The sequence below is a fragment of the Lathyrus oleraceus genome, chromosome 1 (assembly GCF_024323335.1).
Source record: "Lathyrus oleraceus cultivar Zhongwan6 chromosome 1, CAAS_Psat_ZW6_1.0, whole genome shotgun sequence".
NCBI lineage: Eukaryota > Viridiplantae > Streptophyta > Magnoliopsida > Fabales > Fabaceae > Lathyrus > Lathyrus oleraceus.
In genome coordinates this window covers 341234016-341253947 of record NC_066579.1, presented here as the reverse complement: position 1 = coordinate 341253947, position 19932 = coordinate 341234016, and the positions used below count along the sequence as shown (strand labels likewise).

Genomic DNA, 19932 nt, shown 5'->3' with positions numbered 1-19932 from the left:
ACACAGGATCATCTCTTAATGTGTTGCCTAAATCCACACTCTCCAGATTGTCATATCAAGGTCCTCCTATGAGGCAGAGTGAGGTCGTTGTGAAGGCTTTTGATGGGTCGCGCAAGACCGTGATTGGGGAAGTTGATCTCCCTATTAAGATAGGCCCGAGTGATTTCCAGGTTACCTTCCAGGTAATGGATATCCACCCGTCATACAGCTGTCTCCTTGGCAGACCATGGATTCACGAGGCTGGCGCCGTGACATCCACCCTACACCAGAAGCTGAAATTTGTGAAGAATAAAAAACTGGTTGTGGTAGGGGGAGAAAAGGCTCTCCTGGTTAGCCACCTGTCTTCCTTCTCATATATTGATGCTGAGGATGAAGTTGGAACCCCTTTCCAAGCTTTATCTATTGACGAGCCGATTGAGAAGAAGTCTCCATCATTCGCTTCCTACCGTGATGCAAAACTGGCCATTGAATGTGGTGCAGTCGCTGGTTTAGGGAAGGTGATCGAGCTGGAAGATAATAAATCCCGGGCTGGCATTGGCTTTTGTTCTGGGGCATATAATGAGCACGGTCTGTTCACAAGTGGAGGATTCATCCATGATGATCAGTCTGTGGAAGAAGAAGCTGCTGCTATCATTGAAGAAGATGCAGAAGATATGAGCAATTTTGTTATTCCTGGTGGTGTCTGCCACAATTGGGTCGCTGTGGATGTTCCGACAGTTATCCATAGATCAGAGTAAATATGCTCACTTTGTTTGAAACCCTTCTCCCATGCCAAAAGGAGAAGTGATGACATGTTTGGCTCATATATACAATGATATTTTCATTCAATTAATGCATTGTTAAACATTTGTTTTTCCATTTGTTTTCACTTTTTGCTTTTTGCATGAAATCAGTGATCACAAAAAACCCATAAAAACAAGAATAAAAGCAACCTCTTCATCTGCATAATGGTTTGCTTGTTTAAATGCTAAAAGTTTTTCATTAACCAAAATCATTATGCAGGTTGATTCTAAAACCCATTGAACATAATGATCCAATGCCATCTCCCAACTTTGAATTCCCTGTATTCGAGGCAGAGGAAGATGACGTTGAAGGAATTCCTGATGAGATTACCCGTCTCCTTGAGCACGAGAAGAAGATCATTCAGCCGCATCTCGAAGACTTAGAAACAGTCAACTTGGGGTCTGAGGATTGTGTTCGTCCAGTTAAGATTGGGGCACTTCTCGAAGAGTCTGTCAAGAAGGATTTGATTGAATTGCTACGAGAATATTCCGATATCTTCGCTTGGTCGTATGAAGACATGCCAGGTCTAGATACAGATATTGTGCAACATTTCCTGCCTTTGAAGCCTGAGTGCGTGCCTGTGAAGCAGAAGCTCAGAAGAACTCATCCAGATATGGCAGTGAAAATCAAAGAGGAAGTTCAGAAGCAAATTGATGCGGGGTTTCTGGTGACTTCTACATATCCTCAATGGGTGGCCAATATTGTGCCTGTTCCTAAGAAGGACGGAAAAGTCCGTATGTGCGTTGATTACAGAGATTTGAATAAAGCTAGCCCAAAAGATGATTTTCCTCTACCACACATTGATATGTTGGTAGATAATACAGCTAAATTCAAAGTCTTTTCCTTTATGGACGGATTTTCCGGGTATAATCAAATCAAGATGGCACCAGAGGATATGGAGAAGACAACATTCATCACACCTTGGGGAACATTCTGTTATCGAGTGATGCCCTTCGGTTTGAAGAACGCCGGAGCCACGTATCAACGAGCTATGACTACCTTGTTTCACGATATGATGCACAAGGAGATAGAGGTCTATGTTGACGATATGATTGCTAAGTCCCGAACGGAAGTTGAACATGTTGAGCATTTGTTGAAGCTTTTTCAGCGCCTGAGGAAGTTTAGACTTCGTTTGAATCCGAACAAATGTACCTTTGGAGTCCGTTCCGGAAAGTTATTGGGTTTCATTGTCAGCGAGAGAGGTATTGAGGTTGATCCTGCCAAGGTCAAAGCGATACAAGAGATGCCTGCGCCCAAAACTGAAAAGCAAGTCCGAGGTTTTCTTGGCCGCTTGAATTATATTTCCAGATTTATATCCCACATGACTGCCACATGTGCGCCGATATTCAAGCTCCTCCGGAAAGATCAGTCCCTTGATTGGACCGAAGATTGCCAGAAAGCTTTCGACAGTATCAAAGAGTATCTGTCTGAACCTCCGATCTTGTCTCCGCCTGTGGAAAGAAGACCTCTGATTATGTATCTGACAGTTCTTGAAGACTCAATGGGTTGTGTACTCGGTCAACAAGATGAGTCAGGGAAGAAAGAATTTGCTATCTACTACCTCAGTAAGAAGTTTACTGATTGTGAGTCTCGGTACTCCATGCTTGAGAAGACGTGCTGTGCTTTGGCTTGGGCTGCTAAGCGATTGCGCCAGTACATGATAAATCATACAACTTGGTTGATATCCAGAATGGATCCAATCAAGTATATTTTCGAGAAGCCTGCTTTAACTGGGAGGATTGCCCGTTGGCAGATGTTGTTGTCTGAGTATGATATCGAGTATCGAGCTCAGAAAGCTATCAAAGGTAGTATCTTGGCTGATCATTTAGCGCACCAGCCGATTGAAGATCATCAGTCAGTTCAGTATGATTTCCCTGATGAGGAGATTCTGTATTTGAAAATGAAAGATTGTGATGAGCCTACACTTGATGAAGGTCCAGAACCTGGTTCCAGATGGACGATGGTGTTTGATGGCGCTGTTAATCAGTACGGAAATGGAATTGGGGCAGTGATTATTAATCCCCAAGGTTCGCATATTCCGTTTACAGCAAGGCTGACTTTCAAATGCACGAATAATATGGCTGAGTACGAAGCCTGTATTATGGGACTTGAAGAATGTATTGATTTGAGAATCAAACATCTTGATGTGTATGGGGATTCGGCCCTAGTTGTTAATCAGATCAAGGGTGAATGGGAGACGAATCAGCCAAGTCTCATTCCGTACAGAGATTATGCAAGGAGAATTTCAACTTTCTTTACAGAAGTTGAATTTTATCATATTCCTCGAGAGGATAATCGGATGGCAGATGCGCTTGCCACGCTTGCTTCCATGATAGTAGTCAGATGGTGGAATGATGTCCCCAATATTACTGTGATGCGCTTGGATAGACCAGCTCACATATTTGCAATTGAAGAAGTCAATGATGACAAGCCTTGGTATTTTGATATCAAGAATTTCCTCCAGAACCAGGTCTACCCGCCTGGGGCATCTGTGAAAGACAGGAAAACTGTGAGAAGGTTGTCAGGCAGTTTCTACCTCAATGGTGAAGTGCTGTATAAAAGAAATTTTGATATGGTTTTGCTCAGATGCGTGGATAGACACGAAGCAAACCTATTGATGACTGAGGTCCATGAGGGTTCATTTGGTACTCATTCCAATGGACATGCCATGGCTAAGAAGATGTTGAGAGCAGGCTACTATTGGCTGACAATGGAGTCTGACTGTTGCAAGTATGTGAAGAAATGTCACAAGTGTCAAATTTACGCGGATAAGATTCATATTCCTCCGACACTCTTGAATGTGATTTCATCACCATGGCCGTTCTCTATGTGGGGAATCGACATGATCGGCATGATTGAGCCGAAAGCATCCAACGGACACAGGTTTATTCTCGTAGCAATTGACTACTTCACCAAATGGGTTGAAGCCGCTTCATATGCAAATGTGACCAGACAGGTGGTTGTGAAGTTTATCAAGAACCAGCTGATTTGCCGTTATGGTGTGCCAGAGAGGATCATTACTGATAATGGATCTAATCTGAATAATAAGATGATGGATGAGTTGTGCGCTGAATTTAAGATTGCACACCATAATTCCTCTCCCTATAGACCTAAGATGAATGGGGCTGTTGAAGCTGCTAATAAGAATATCAAGAAGATTATCCAAAAGATGACTGTCACGTACAAAGATTGGCATGAGATGCTGCCATTTGCTTTGCATGGATATCGCACGTCTGTACGCACTTCAACAGGGGCAACCCCTTTTTCTCTTGTGTATGGCATGGAAGCTGTTCTCCCAGTAGAGGTGGAGATCCCGTCAATGAGAGTCTTGATGGAAGCCAAGTTGACTGATGCTGAATGGGTTCAGAGTCGTTATGACCAACTGAATTTGATTGAAGAGAAGCGATTAACTGCCATGTGTCATGGTCAGTTATATCAGCAGAGAATGAAGAAAGCATTTGATAAGAAGGTCAAGCCTCGTGTGTTCCGAGAGGGTGACCTCGTGCTCAAGAAAGTTTTGTCTTTCGCGCCCGATTCCAGGGGCAAGTGGACTCCAAACTACGAGGGTCCATATGTTGTTAAGAGAGCCTTTTCAGGCGGAGCTTTGATGCTTACAACAATGGATGGGGAGGATTTCACTCGTCCTGTGAATTCAGAAGCAGTCAAGAAATACTTTGCCTAAAAAAAAAAAGTATATGCAAATGAAAAACAGAATAACCCGCTAAGTTGAAAACCCGAAAGGGCGGCTTAGGCAAAAATGAGCGTCTCGGTGGAGAACCTGCAAGGGTAATCCAGGCAAAAAGTAGAGACTTGATAAAAAAAAAGCATATTTGCATCCCGCTAGATTGAGTACCTCACTCCGGGGCAATCTAGGCAAAAATTAGGGATTTGGCAAGTAACTGCATCCTGACAAGACTTTCTGTTTCACCAGCCGTCTTTTCGTCAGAAGATTCTCGATTCGTCGTCAACTGAAGCTTCGAATACATCGAGATTCGAATTGGTAGAGAAAGGATCATTATGTTCAATGTAGCCCTCTTCCAATATATATCACTGATTTCAAATTTGTACAGATCTATGGAGTCTTGCCATTTGCAGACTACCATTCCATCAAATCAATTTGAGCTTTTATCCAATTATTTGCACTCTTATTTGCTTCAATTCAACAAATGTTTTGCATGTTTTAATTGATAAAAATATCATTGTTTTAAAAACAAAATTTTTCAAAATTATTGTTTTAAACAAAGTGAACATTCACTATGATAAAAGGATACTTAAAGAATTTCTCAGTGCTCTCCCAAGGGTGGCATGATTTCCAACAGGTAAGACATTTGTTCATACTCCTGGTTTGGTTTGTATCCTTCTTCTCCAGATTTGTTTGTTGGGGTTGTTCCCCAAGCAGAGATTTTGGTTGTTGGGGTTGTTCCCTAAGCAGAGCTTCTGTGGATTTTGACTCCCCGAAGCAAAGTGGTGTATTGAAGGCTCAGTCTGTTCTCCAGCAGTAGTCTCTCCCCGGCTTGATTGTTCAGTCGTTCAGAAAATTTGTGGTTAGTGGGTTGATATCCCCGTATCCCGTATTTCTCCCCAAATAAGTTGCCAGCATAATTGCAAGTCGAGTTGTTGGTGGGGTTATTCCCCAAGCAGAGTGTTGTTGAAGACTCAGTTTTCTCCAACAGCAGTTTTCCCCCAGCATGGATGATTTCCTTGTGGAGGATTCGGCGGTTGATGGTTTGTCACCTTGGTGCCTCGCCACTTTCTCCAGTGGATCGCTATCCCCAGACTTTATTTGTCTCCTTGTCACGAGTAGAACAGTTATTGATATCCCCATTGCAGTCGCGAGCAGAGTTGTTGTCACTCTCCCCAGCGCAGTTGCCAGCGGATTTATCTGTTTTCTCAGCACGGTCGCTTTCCTTTCGGAAGACTCGGTAAGTCAGTGGTTTGATACCCGGTACTTTACCTTTTCCCCGGCAAAGTCGTCAGTGGAGGTGTTTACTTTCCCTCTATCAGAATGGTTGATCTTCTCAGCAGAGCAGGATTTATTTTCCTACTCCGTGGTTGATCGGGTTGATATCCCAGTATTTTCATCCACCTTCTCCAGCATTTGTCTGCAGAGCAGTTGTTGCGGCAGTATTGCCCGTTGAACCTCCTTCAATCCCCGGTATGGTCGGTTGATGGCTCCGTTATCCAGAGATTGTATTGATTCCCTGATCACTTTTGATCCTCAGTAGAGCAGATTTTATTGCAGAATCTACCGATGTGATCCATCAGATGTGTGTTCGCCTCGAGTAGAGTGGTTTGTTGCAGAATCTACTTGTTTGGTGCTTTCCTCCCTCGGTGGGTTGTTCCCCAAGAGAGTAACTGATATCCCCAGTAGAGTTGCTTGTGCAGCCAAACTCTATCCGGGTGACCTTTGCTCCCTCGGTGGGTTGTTCCCCAATGGAGTTATGTTGGATCCGTTTCCATAGCAGTGTTGCTAGGATCCCCTGCAGGATGTTGATTCTCTTGTTCCCCGACAGATTTGTCTTTGTGGCTCTTTGCCTGTTGTGACTTTCTGTGCCCCATTTGGGGTGACCGCTGATCCATTGCTCAGAGATTTGGTATTCTCCTGATATCTCTGATTCTTTTGCTTCTGCTTTCCAGCAGTACCCGCAGATCTTTGCTTTATAGCTTACAGATCTCCAGCAGAATTGGCTTTCCAGTTGGTTTTCCACTGGAAGTATAATACCGGACGTTTGATTCCTGGACTGTTGTGTTAGAAATGTCTGTTTTGTCAGCATTCATCAAACATAAATCACGCATACGCATGCATATTCATGAAACATTCAGATATTCATGTTGCATTTTTGCCATATATCCTTTGTTTGTTGTTCCCTGCTATGGATGTAGATCTTTATAGATCTTCCTAAGCAGATGTCGGGTGTTAAATCTCTCCATATAGAGTCAGCCCATAAGCAGAAAATGTTTGTCTGTCCTTCTGCAGTTCCCCACTGAGATATTCCCTCGTGGATGACGGTTTCTTCCGTTTCCTCCCAACCCATATATTGGGATGGATGTTCCTATTTGAGTTATACCCTCATTAGGACGTGTCTTGATTCAGTCTGTCTTTTCGGATCTTTCCCGAATTTGATGTTTGTCGTCTGTTCATTGTGCTTCCCTGTGGTGATTTTTATCCCCAGCGGAGTTTCGGGCCTCTACCCTTATACCGGTAGTTGTAAGTCCTATCGTTCATTTCCTCTTGGCGGAATTTGTGGTGATATACCTTTCATTCCTCCGCAAGAGTCGATTTTGGCCTCTACCCTTATACCGGTAGTTGTAAGTCCTATTTTCCTGGCTTTCTTGGCAGAACTTGTGGTTATATACCTTGTAAGTCCCCAGCCAGAGTTGTTGGTTTTCTACCTGATAGTCGGTAGTCGTAAATCCTAATTCCCTACTCTCCAACAGAGTTTGTGGTTTGTTATAAACCTCATTTTTGGTTTCTCGTGCGGATTCGTGATTTATTCTGTCCCCACGCGGAGTTTTGGTTTTCTATCCAATATTCGGTAGATGTAAACCCTAATTTGTGGTTATTCCCACCAGAGTATGGCTTCTACCCCGTATTCGGTAGTTGTGAGTCCTATCTCTTTTCCCCTAGCAGTGGTAACCTTTGTGGTTCGGTCTGGCTGATGGTTGATCTTCTGTTGTTGTGGTTTTATCCCTAACAGAGTTTTGTTCCCTGCGGTGATTTATATCCCCAGTGGAGTTTGTGGTCTTCTACCCCGTATTCGGTAGTTGTAAATCCTATGTCGCTGTGATTTGTCGCTCCAGCAGAGTTGTATCTTATGATACATGTGGATAATTGCCGGTTGCTAGCAATCTTATCCTCAGCTGAGTCTTTGGTTTCTTACCCAGCAGTCGGTATTGTTAAACCCCTTGTTTCCTCAGCTAGATTTTTGGTCTTCTGCCCCGTATTCGGTAGATGTAAACCCTAATCTCTTTGTGGTTATCTTCATTCAATATGCGATGTTGATATTCCTCCCTGCCTCGGGTTAGTTGCTCTTGAGTAAGCACTTGTATTCCCAGCAGTCTTCTGGATCATTGCCGAATGCTTGCAATGTTATTCTTTTGAAGTCGCCAGTGGGTCTTTTCACCGTTTGCTAGTGATTTGTTCCCCGGATCATTGATTGTTTATCAATGTATCCCCAGCTTTTGCGGATAATTGCCGGATGCTTGAAATTTATCCCCAGTGAGTCTTTCATTTACCCTTTGGTTGGTAATGTTGTTACTCTCTTTGATGGGTCATCATTATATGCCTGTTTGGTATCCCGATGCCTTTCTTTTCGGTCGATTTATCCTTTGTTAACCCAGTGACCGGTTGTGGATAATCTTCCATTCGAGTATGTTATCCACGTTCTGACGGTAGTGGATAATATATCTCATGCACTCTTCGGTTGAAGCCTTTTGTGTTTCCCTGGTCGAGTAAGATTCGTTATTTCCCTTTGCGGAGTCGAATATTCTTTCTTGTTGTTGGATAATTGCCGGATGCTTGCAATTTATCCCTTTGAGTTGTCTTTCGTTTACCCGGATGCTTGGTAACGAGTGTCTTTCTCTGTTTGGTTAGTCACCTATTATATACTTCGGTATCTCTGGTGTCTTTTCCTTGCGAGTATTCTTATCCACGGTCTGCCGGTAATGGATATTATATCTCACGCACTCTTTGGGTTTGTGTCCCCAGTCGAGTAAGATTCGTGTTTCCTGTTGTGGATTCGAATGTCCATCCTGTAAGTCGATTTGCTTTTTCAAGCCCTCCTTTCGGATGATGAGTGTCTTGGCATATATACCAATTCACGTTTCTGTCGGTCACCTATTATATACCTCGGTATCCCTGGTGTTCCTCCTTTCTACTCCCTATTATGACCTTGGTCCCCTGTGGAGTCAGATTTTCCTGAGTATTATACCCTTTGTAGGTCTTTCTCAGATGTTTGGTTGATTGATATCTCTCACCCTTATACCGGTCTTAGATATTCATTCTTCCCGAGTTTGTTACCCTTATACCGGTAACACCTCACTTCTTGTCGCTTCTCCCAGGAGAGTCTCTTTGTTAGACAGTCCCCTGCGGAGTTTCCTTTGGTGATTTTTTACCCTCTGCTATACGGGCGTTTCCCCAATATATGCTTTTCCCGGCAGGGAGATTCTATGTGAGTCTTTTCCTGGTCCGAGTCCGGATTTTTATCCGAAGTACCCTTTGTGGATAGTTTGAGTCAGCTTATGTCTTTCCAATGAATTTATTTTCCTCTGGAATTATTTATTCCCCGGTGTGAGTCCTTTGCTTCCCCAGCAAGCTCTCCAGTCCGATGTCTGTTATTCCCACGCGGAGTCGTGTCTTGTTCACGCTACGTCAGTTTTGTTTTCACTAATCAAAGTCGTGTCCTGCTCACGCATTCTTTTCCTTACTATCCCCTAATAGAGTCCCAATAAGAGTCTTATTAGTTGAGTCTCTGTTCCTGGTGAGTATTACTCCGACGGATCGTCTTTTCTTCTGTGTGAACCATATATTCTCCACAGAATTTGCTTTTGCATGCATACATCTGCATCATGAGGTCTCTTAGGGACCAAAATTTGTCTCATTACTATTATTTAAGCCCATTCTACCGCGTCGAAATGAAGATTTCTAAACTTCACTTCTCCGGATAGAATGACCTTAAATAGGGGCATCTGTAAGACCCCAATTTTGGCCCTAAGATCCCTCATGGCCCATATCATATCATATCATGGCCTCAAGGATCATTGCATACCCTAGCTGTCCTCCTAGTGGGTGGGATACCTTGTGAGTGTGTTTCTTGATCACCAAGCATGTATTGCATCTGTGTATCATTGCTTTTCATATATTTACTAACCAAAAGTACAAAAATATTGTCATCTAACCTTGTGTCTTGCAGCTGAAGCTAGCCAGGTCAATACAGTCAAATCAGGCCTTGAGCAATAGATGGTGGCCATTCTTGAAGAATCTGGACACCATGATCATTCATAAAGAGTTCATATAACTTGTGATATCATTTGGAATCAAGATCTCAAGTAAAAAAGGCTTGGAATTCGTCAGAACTTGGCCCAGTCAACCAAAAGTCAACTGTGGTCAACTGTGGATTTAATCAGCGATTTGATGATTGGAATTGGTTGGAAAGGTCTCATTCATGTATATATAAGTTTCATTTGGCATTTCAAAGACCAAAGTTGAAGGAATTGAAGTCCGACAGAAAGTTTCCCAAAATGGAAGTGGACCTGTAATTCTCACCTGCCCAAAATGGAAAGTTTTTGACCTCAAAAACAGAAGTCCAAGAAAGCTTCAAATGAAAAATTGTTCAACATGACAGATGTAGATCTTGTTCTCACCTTTCCAAAAAGTCCAAGAACTTGAAAATCCAATGTACGGTTTGCAAGATATGGCTCAGTGAATTTCAGAAAAGACCCGTAATCGGGAGGGCATAACTACCACATGGTTTATCCAAAATGCAAGTTCTTTATATGCACAAACTCCATTTAATGTGTACTTCAAAGTTGCATAATTGGATTTTTTGGAAAAGACTCCATGCAAAATGCCATTTTTGAAGTGAATCAATTTAAGGAGAGGGGCAAAATCGTCCAAAATTGAAAATATGAGGAATTGGGAAATAATGCCTATGCAATCAGCTTCAAAATGATTTTTGCAACTTGTTCCAATTGGGAAAATTCTGCAGAAGTTGCTTCTAAGTATCAAAGGCAAAAGATCCAAATTCACACATAAACATGCTTACACTAATCCATTTTTGTTTAACTATAATTAAATTTGGATTAAGTATTCCATATATAAGGTTAATCTAACAGAATTTTGCAGGTTGGTTAATCATTTTCCAGAGCATAACAGAAAATCCCAAGCCATTCTCTCATTCTTCTCCCATTTTACCAAAAAATTTTGATAGCACTTTCTCATCAATTAAGCATTTTTCTACTAATCTTTGTACAATTCCATGGTGAATTCATCATCTACAGGTGCTGTATAGTTTCTGTTTGCAGGAATTGATTGGAAAATCCGGCAATCTCGCGACTGTCGTGAAGATGCTCATCCATGGCAGTTAAGGAAATCTGATGATGCAAGCGTTCTTGAGCTGGATTCTTTTCACCTATCACCTTCCACGACGATTGGCTATATCTGTTTCGCCATTGGAGCCCCTGCAAATCGCCGAAGCTATCACTGCATTCAAGAAGGTGAAAGATTCGATCACCACCGTTTCAAAAATTTCGTTAGGGATATTGTAGAATGCTGTTTGTAGATTATGTAGAAACTGGTAGATTGTGATTTCATTGAGTTTTGCCTGAGTTATTCTCGTTTAAAGATTCGTCACCATTTCTTCTCTCGCGCGATTCGCTTCTTCCTTGAATCTCCGGACAATTTCGCACGCATAATCGTAATCCTGATGTAATGCCGAGTCCAACGAAGTATGGATTGTGGATTCTCGTCGCCGTTTGGCCAAAACCGAATTCGCCGGCAAGGAGATGTACGAGCTGTGCGAAGAAGAAGAGTTTCTTCTGGAAATTACTCTGTAGATCCTGTTTCCGTCCCTTTCCAATTTGGATCCGTGTTCTTCATTGCCAGGGCCAATCATACAGCGCCACGTCGTTTAGTGGAGACGCCGCGTTTTGGCTTGGCAAGGCATGTTTACGTTCTGTACCATTGTCATTCAATTAAGTAAATAAATCCTAATAAAATCTAAACAAATATTGCAATAATTATTTAAACACTTCAAAAATTCATATAATCAACAATAATCATCCAAAAAATGCAAGACCTTTTTTGTTAATCATCATTTTTTTCTCTACTTTTTTTTAGATACAAAATAAAAAATAGTGCTTGGAAAAAATATAAATTGACATAGAGATACTTTTGATGTATACATATTTCCATATGAGTTACCATTTTAATTATAGAAACCACATGCTATATCCAAATTAAATGAAAATTGAGATATTGATTCTTGACATCCTTCTGGATTTTTTGACATAGATTTCATAATTTTTGAGTCTATGGTTTATTATATGAATTAGTAAATGTGAGTATGAAATAATGTGGCATAGTTTGGTATGCTGAATTCACCAAATTGATTACCATGCTTCCCATTGGCCAATGGCCCTAATTTTTTGCAGGGAGCTCAGTTAATATGTTTGCTATCACCGTGAATTTTCTGGGATTTTTACAATCAATTTCCAATTTGATTCATATTTTTTCTTGCTGCCTAGCATGTTAGAGTTCCATTGGTGTAACCTTTAGCATTTATGTTGCCATTTCCTCATAATTAATCTAATGACCATGAAAATTGATAGCATAGTTCCTAACACATTAATGTAGCATTTGGCTTTGGTCCTACTAATTTACCATGTACCATTGCTGTTTACCATTAGATTGAAGTTGATGCATAATTTTTGACTTCATTTGATGTTGTTTTTGCATGCTGTACCATGTTTAATTAATTCCCATTGATCTACCCGTCCAAATGACTTGAAATTTAATATGTGGCTTGTTGAATGTCTTCTGGTTAGGATAGAATTTTTGTGGATTTTTTGGATCCTTTTTGACATGTGGTTGGATGTGATCTTGCTGGTTGTTTGTATGAGACTCCACATTGCGTCTTTTACCTTCCATGTTGCATAAATAGAAATGTGTATATAGTTTGGATATGGGACCAATTGGGATCCCTATATTATTGATATTACTTGAATTTGATCATGAATTGGCTGCTGTTTTAAGATTTTTCCATCTCTTTGACCCTAGGCTAGTCCTAGTGGTCATGTTACTTACATTTGAAGTTGATTGTGCCTTTTCAGGTTAAGGAGTTAATGATTAAGGAATTTGCTCCACATTATGGATTGTGTTACTTGACACATATGACTAATGTATTTGTTTTGTAGGATGTTTGGTTCATGTGAGCCTTGTGCTATGCACATCATTATTTGTATAATTGTACTTTGTTAATTGATTCTTATGTTGTTATCTGTTTATGAACGGGATGCTGATTTTATTGGATTGTTTCCAGGTACCCTTTAGTCGCTCAGTTCTCTTAAGAACTTGCATTGCTTTGCTTATAAGCAATTGGCATTGAGGTATAGAACCTTCTTCTTCATGTAGTCTGGAGACCCGGCCCGTTATTTGGCCGGGCAAATTGTCTGAAGTCCTCCTTAAGAGGCATTGATTGTGTATGTTTATATTTGTCCCAAGCAGGAAAAGTCCTCATTCGAGGCAATTGGTGGAAGGTAGAGATAAGTAGCCTATCTCCCACTATTCAGTGAGTCTTCTCCTTGCTCCCATTACATGGTTGTAGCATTGAGATCCATACCCAAGATCTATCGAGTCTAATCGGGGAAAGAGTTCCATCTTTCTGAACTCCCCCACATTCTTATATTTACATGCTCTCTCGGACATGAGATAGAAGCAATGAGGCACACCCCTCATATCCTTTCATCTGCTTCACCTGAGCCCTTCAATGGCCAGGTTAAGAGCGACACTTACCTCTTACAGTGGACTTTCGTAGTCAAACCCTTGCTTGAGCCCAAATTGTGTGGTTATAGCGTGTGCTCCTTGATTATATGGTTTGATTATTTGATTCATCATACATGATTACTTGATTGCCATTGTGCATTTTACCTTTGATTGCCATTAGTGCATATTTATGTCATTTGTCCTTGTGACATTGTTTGCTTACCCATTGAGGAACCAGGTATAAGTCCCTGTAAGCTGGCATCTGTTCCCATGACATGGAAGGGGTAGAGTGTAAGACCTCATTGGTCACTCATACCCATTGCCTAGTGCATTTAGTTGTTGTATGTGAGGATTCATTGTAAGTCCCTGTGATGTGGCATTTGTACTCCTAGGATCATACTGTGGAGGTTAACATGAGTCCAGATAGATTGGCAGTTGATTTCCCTGTTTTGTTTTTCTGTTTTATTCTGATGGAGATTAGTGTAAGTCCATAGAGTGGCTTCTGATATCCTTACTTGTTTTAGGAGACAGGTATAAGACCATTGAGTGGCATCCAGGATCCGCTTTTATTTACTTTCATCTGTTACCATGTTTATTGCTCATCTGTAGCCTATTCCTAAGGACCCACTTGAATCATCCTCTATATGACTTCAAGAGGCGAACCGCTTAAGAAGTTTTACATACCCACCATTCCATTCATCTCATTGTGTCCTACCTTTTCACACATGTTTAAAAAAAAACTTGAAATAAGTGTTGTGCAAACATTCTCACCTTCTTTCCAAATTAGAAACTTGGACCTTAAGTCCATGATTTTCCAAACCTCATTTTTGTAAATACTTCATTTTGAATTGACTTTAATCATACTTTGACCTTTTTGTAAATAATCCAAATAACTTCACCCATTCAAATGATTTTGTGGCTTTGTCCATGTTTGTTAAGTTTTCATACATTAGCTGTAGGTTTGATTTACCCTAGTTGGTTGATATTAATCTCACCTATTTGTCCTTAGTAGATGAATTGTAAGTCTTCCTTGCCTATTATAGGGTTAACCCCTCTCTGGCAAGTGGAAGCTTTTCTCACATGGTGGACTAGTTGTTATACAAGGTTGAGTTTTCTCCCGTGGGTAACGTAAGACCTTTGAGCTTTTGTTTTAAAATTGAATCCACTAACTTTTGGAAGTTTTTAGCCGAACTACGGCGTTTTGATCCTTACCTTTGATGGAAGGTACGTAGGCAACGGGTTCATCCGTTCGAACACAAAAATAATTAACATGTATATTCTTTTCTCATCATCCCAATCATGTTTGCACAATACTTATGTCAAAAAACAAATAAATATTTTCAAACAACAAGTGTGAAAAGGGCTCCCTAGGAGTACCTAGGACGCATTGGGTGCCTAACACCTTCCCATTGCGTAATTTACCCCTTACCCCGATCTCTGATCTTTTCCATTAGTTTTCTACGTGTAAAACTTCTTAGGTTTTTGTTCGCTTTTTAACCAGTCCTTAGGATAAATAAAAGTGCGGTGGCGACTCTATATTCATTGTATGCTTTGCTTATGATTTAATTGATAGATCATATAGTAACGAATACACCGCTACAGGGAGCAGCTGCACTGGTTAGCCTATACAGATACCTTGGAGATGCGTCCATGTTCAGTTGCAAACAACTCGGTGGATATCCTACTCTCCTACAGGTATATAATTTAATTTTGTTTATTAAGTGTTGGATTCATTTTATAAAGTATATTAACTTAATTTATTTTGTTTATTATGTTTTTATTTTGTAACAGTGATGGATTCACGAGTACTTTCCAACTGTTGGAAAAAGAGGAGAGAATTGGAAACCAGCTGATAATTGTGGTCTTCCTCGAGCGATGAGATGGTCCTATAGGCAAGGAGTCCTGAAGGTGGATAATTTACGACCTATTTTGGACGAGCTGACACTTGCCGGCATCATATGGCATCCATTTGAGGATCATAGAGGATGTCATCACTTTGATGAGTTATGTCTGTACAGGGGGTGTTTGAAGTGGGGTGACACAGTTGTTCCATACTTGTGTGACAGATGTTTACGTCAGTTCGGGTACAAGCAGTATGTTCCATCCCCACCTCTTGATTGTATAATGTCGACGGATATTAATGTTGATTGGATTGGTTACCATCAGAGCGTTATTGTTGTGATATGTCCAACTACCCTGGCCATCACTCTATCTGATATAGAAAATGGTTATCTGGAATGGTATTATTGTGTTTCGCATCCACGTTTGGTCCCCACCCATCGTGACGAACCAAGAGAGGTACCAGTTCCTGTTTATGACGCAGGACCATTTGATCCTTATTGGGCTCGTGTATCTACATTGACTCATCGTTATCTAAGACAGGTTAATGCCGAATAGGAAGATCCATAGTTGGCTGATTTATTTGAAGCTTTGCATATTTCTCGTTCACATTGATTTATGTATTAAGTTTTAGAACTGAATATAATAGACATAATATAATATTCATGTTTTGATTACATATTCATGTTTTAATTACATATTCATGTTTTGAGTACATATTCATGCTAATATAGGCGTAAGTAATTTCCAATGTTGTAGACGTCCTACAAATCCTAACATCCAAGATGTTGCTGCCTGACAACGAAACTTCTTCCAATCTAATGTGATCGGTGGCAACGGAAACCCCTCTTTCATGTTAACCTGATGACAATAATTAAAACATATATTTAATAAAGTGAAATAATAATCAAATACGTACCTGAACCGAATGATTTTGGTTAACAAAACCAATGCAATAAATGGAGATATTTGGTGAATGTGAACTTGTCATAGGAAAGAAAGTCATGCACGGATTGCCTAAACAGACAAGTACAACATTATAGCGATTCGCTATCAAGTAACCCATATCTGATAGAGTCAAACATTTTTCAGGTGGCTGTGAACCAAAGGATTCTATCATCAAAGATTCTCTCACTTTTGACAACCGATTACAAAATAACTTGTCATACAAAGTTGACCTATCCTTGTCTATTATTTCCAACCCTAAGTCTCTGCGAACCATTGACCAACCATCCTCACCATATCCATGCAATGATACAATGACTCTAAATCCACAATTACCATCTGATTCAACATTAACTACATCTTCAATGTATGACCTAATATGATTAGGAAATTGAAGAGTGAAATGTTTCTGTGATTGTGGTTGCTTCTTTGATAATTTTAACTTCTTTGAAGTTTGTGATGGTTAAGATTGCCTTTGTGAAGATTGAGATGCCTTATCAACATATTCATGATACGAAGGGTCCCTATAAACATCATATTCTGTTGTTTTTTGCCCTTTCTTCTTCACTCCTCCTTTGGTTTTTAATTTCTCGGTTGGTGGACACAATGGAGTCATTGTGGGGTATGCAAGTTCACATATCCTACTCTTTAATGCCCTTTTCCCAATAACATCTAATGACCTAAACCGTTTCCACAATTCATTTATTGCACAAGTCATATCCATCTTTGCTTCATCATCTGCACCTACCTCTAACTCAACTTCCATAGTTAGTTTCCTCCAATGAACATGAACAACATCTATGAGTATCAGTATACCACCTAGTGCGTATATTCCTAACTCACAAGCACAAGGTAACCCATAAGATGTTCTAAGAGTACAACCACATATTTTCCTGTTAGGTCCAACATAATCAACTCTCAATAACTCTTCAGCAATACGTCTCAAAGCAGCTCGAGACACTGAACCACGCAAATAACCATAAAATGGACTTATGTGTGCGTGCTTAACTTCGTTAAAACTCTTTTGAAAAGAAGCTCTAATGTTGCCCAGTTGTAACCTCTAGTTGTTATTCATAGCTTCCCAACATTTGACCATGTCACATCTACTGTTTCCTAACATCTGCTTTAACTTCCAATGAGCAGATTCAACCCTAAAAATATTGAAAATAACACATATAAAAAAAATACATAGAAAAAATATCACATAGAAAAATAACATAGAAAAAATTATAACACGTACCGATTAGTCGTCGTGTTACCCAAATGTAGCACTCGATTAATCCATGCTCCAACAAATCTATGTCTATGTGGAGTCAACCATGTGTCTTTCACATAATTAATAAATCCACTATAATCAACACATGTTTGCTCAAGTTGATGCAACCGTTGACCATACTCAACCTCATCACTAGCCCACACAACTTCCATCCATAATGTGTCTATCGTCTTTTGCAGGTCATTCACCACATGTTGTTTGCATTTTGCCCCAACATTTTTGTTAATGTGAAATCTACATAGCAAATTAATCGACCTGGGAAACACAATTTCAATTTCTTTCATCAAAGCAAGATCTCTATCTGTCAAAATCACTTGTGGACACAAATCTTTCTTCACAAACAATTCTTTTAGTTTCTCCAATACCCAGCAAAAATTCTCTGTCTGCTCAGACTCCATATACGCAAATGCAACAGCAAAAGTCAACTTGATTGATGTCATGCCAACAATTTCAAACAAAAGTTGTCTATATTTGTTTGTCTTGTAGGTGTTATCCATAACTAACAAAATAGGAAAAAAATTCAACAACTTAACTGAATAAGGATGGGCCCAAAATATATCTCTCACAACTTCCGAGTCATCCTTTTTTCTACTCCAATACACATAGTCTGCATCCTCAATAAGCTTAAACAAATGTTGTATCTCACTTCTAGGACCTCTTATCTCTTTTTGTATCACACGTTTATGCTTGTATACTTGCATAATCCGAGTGACATTCTCAAGATCTCGGTCTTGCAAGGAAAGCAATATGTATCTAGGTGGTACATGTCTCTTTGTCAAATCAGCGATATATTGCTTTTCATCTGTGATCAACCTACCAACAAAGGAATGACCTTCTAATCTATCAGGTAAACCATGATTATGGAACCCATATTTTACATTAATCTTTCAACCAGACCCATCTTTCGTCGGAGCTGACCTGATTTTAAATGGGCATTCACATTTCTTGGACGCACTTTGGGTTCCACTATCAGTATCCTTATATTTCCCACCTTTATCACAACCAAATATTAATTTGTTACTTCTCCCTCTCTTGCCTGTTTCAGTATCTGAACGAGTGATAATAACGGTTACTTTATTATCGATTCCAACCTCTTTAATCCATTTGATCACCTCTTCTCGTGTACCAAATCTTTCAGTCGTTAAAAACGCATCAGAAGTATCTACACATATTTGGCGAAGATTTTTCATTCCTGCACAATAAAAAAATGCCAAAAAAAATGCAAACCGGAAGTCTTCAAAGAAGAGTTCCGGAATACACAAAAATAATACCGGAAGACTTCAACAAAGAGTTCCGGTATGTGTCATTTTGTTTATCAGAACCCTTTCAATAAGTGTTCCAGAACGCTTTTTTTTATTAAAGAACCGGAACTCTTTGTTGAAGTCTTCCGGTTTACTGTTTGCAGTGTTCCGGATGTCTTTGGCTTAGTCTTCCGGTTTGAAAAAAATACATACCAGAAGTCTTTTTCCAAGAGGTCCGGTGTGAGGGTGAAATGTGTAATTTTCGGAAGTATCAACTGAATGGTAAATTGGTTAAAATCAGTTAAGGATAAAATTGGTATTTTTTAAAAAAAACTGGGGTATGAGTCTAAACGTAGGGGTATGAAGTAAAATTTTCATAACCAAAATGGTATACTTTCACCTGCACCGAGTTTGTAACTGATAGAACCTGTAAAATAGTCAAAATGGTTAGTTTTATCCACACTAGCATTGTGAATGTCCTTCTACCAAGACAAATATTTTTTCTTTTTCTTTGCATCAATCCCCATCAGCACAACATTTTGTAAGTTACCATATCTTGCCACCAGTAATTGTTTCCAAGTTGCATCCTCATCCTTTAACATTCTCCACTTTCACTTGCAAAGTAGTGATTTGTTGAAGTATCATATATGTTTGATACCCAATCCATCTTCCTCTTTTGATCTGCACATATTGGTCCAGCTTACCCAACTTATACACCTTTTTCCTCGTTACCACACCATAAGAATCTACTTTGTATTCTTATGATCTCCTGGATAATCTTCACAGGTGCTTTGAAGAAAGATATCATATAAATAAGGATACTGAAAAACATTGAATTCAACAATGTCACCTTACCCCAATTGATAGCAATCGAGCTTTTCATGTTGATAGTTTCTACTTCAAGTTATCCAACACAGGGTTCCAAATGGTATATCTTCTAGGGTTAGACCCCACTGAAATGCCCAGAAATTTGAAATTTTAGTTTGTTAGTCTATTTAAACATTAGTTGAATTTCTTATTTATATAAGTTTAAATGAAATAGATTTTTAAGTAGGCTAATAGATCAATCAGATCTTCAAAAAGGTTTGGCTCAAGCCTAAAAATAAGTCTAGAACAAATTATTAAACTTAAATTTTGATATTTTTTGAATGACAATCTTAGGTTTGACAAATCTAACTCGTCTCGGCGTATTTTCACCCTAGCCTACCATCTAACAATGAGACTATAGAATTAAGAAATGAAAATATTATATTGTACAGTTGCATTGCATGTGGTAACAAAAAGAAGAAAGCCAAGGGTGTAGTTGGTAAGACTAAGAGGGTACCTATTTGAAAAGTCAATACAAAGTCTTGTTCGTCTTCAAACTT

The 19932-nt window shown here is 39.7% G+C and overlaps 1 long non-coding RNA gene across 1 annotated transcript; it reads left to right on the top strand.

Moving 5' to 3' along the window:
* Window positions 1-10459: 10459 nt before the first annotated feature.
* Window positions 10460-15661, top strand: LOC127135451 (uncharacterized). The gene is made up of 4 exons (XR_007808559.1): window positions 10460-10998; window positions 12822-12888; window positions 14867-14959; window positions 15056-15661. It is a non-coding gene; the product is annotated as an uncharacterized LOC127135451 (long non-coding RNA).
* Window positions 15662-19932: the final 4271 nt, after the last annotated feature.